The sequence below is a fragment of the Bison bison genome, unplaced genomic scaffold, assembly GCF_000754665.1.
Source record: "Bison bison bison isolate TAMUID 2011002044 unplaced genomic scaffold, Bison_UMD1.0 scf7180017864139, whole genome shotgun sequence".
In the NCBI taxonomy this organism is placed as follows: domain Eukaryota; kingdom Metazoa; phylum Chordata; class Mammalia; order Artiodactyla; family Bovidae; genus Bison; species Bison bison.
This window is the reverse complement of record NW_011494711.1, coordinates 4,138,877-4,140,095: the sequence shown is the minus strand read 5'-3', so window position 1 is coordinate 4,140,095 and position 1,219 is coordinate 4,138,877.

The following is a 1,219-nucleotide window of genomic DNA, read 5'->3' as shown; positions in this document are numbered from 1 at the left end:
CTGTTTCCATTGTTTCCCCATCTATTTGCCATGAAGTGATGGGACCGGATGCCATGATCTTAGTTTTCTGAATGTTGAGTTTTAAGCCAACTTTTTCACTCTCTTCTTTCACTTTCATCAAGAGGCTCTTTAGTTCTTCTTCACTTTCTGACAGAAGGGAAGTATCATCTGCATATCTGAGGTTTTTGATATTTCTCCTGGCAATCTTGATTCCAGCTTGTGCTTCATCCAGTCCAGCATTTCACATGATGTACTCTGCCTAGAAGTTAAATAAGCAGGGTGACAATATATAGCCTTGACATGTCCCAATTTGGAACCAGTCTGTTGTTCCATGTCCAGTTCTAACTTGCTTCTTGACCTGCATACGGATTTCTCAGGAGGCAGATCAGGTGGTCTGGTATTCCCATCTCTTGAAGAATTTTCCACAGTTTGTTGTGATCCACACAGTCAATGGCTTTGGCATAGCCAATAAAGCAGAAGTAGATGTTTTTTCTGGAACTCTCCTGGTTTTCGATGATCCAGCAGATGTTGGCAATTTGATCTCTGGCTTCTCTGCCTTTTCTAAATCCAGCTTGTACATCTGGAATTTCACAGTTCATGTACTGTTGAAGCCTGGCTTGGAGGATTTTGAGCATTACTTTACTAGTGTGTGAGATGACTGCAATTGTGCAGTAGTTTGAACATTCTTTGGCCTTGCCTTTCTTTGGGATTGGAATGCAAACTGACCTTTTTCCAGTCCTGTGACCACTGCTGAGTTTTCCAAATTTGCTGGCATATTGAGTGCAGCACTTTCACAGCATCATCTTTTAGGATTTGAAATAGTTCAACTGGAATTCCATCACCTCCACTAGCTTTATTTGTAGTGATGCTTCCTAAGGCCCACTTGACTTCACATTCTAGGATGTCTGGCTCTAGGTCAGTGATCACACCATCATGGTTATCTGGGTCATGAAGATCTTTTTTGTATAGCTCTTCTGAGTATTCTTGCCACTTCTTCTTAATATGTTCTGCTTCTGTTAGATCCATACAATTTCTGTCCTTTATTTTGCCCATCTTTGCATGAAATGTTCCCTTGGTATCTCTAATTTTCTTGAAGAGATCTCTAGTCTTTCCCATTCTGTTATTATCCTCTATTTCTTTGCATTGATCACTGAGGAAGGCTTTCTTATCTCTCCTTGCTATTCTTTGGAACTCTGCATTCAGATGTGTATATCTTTCC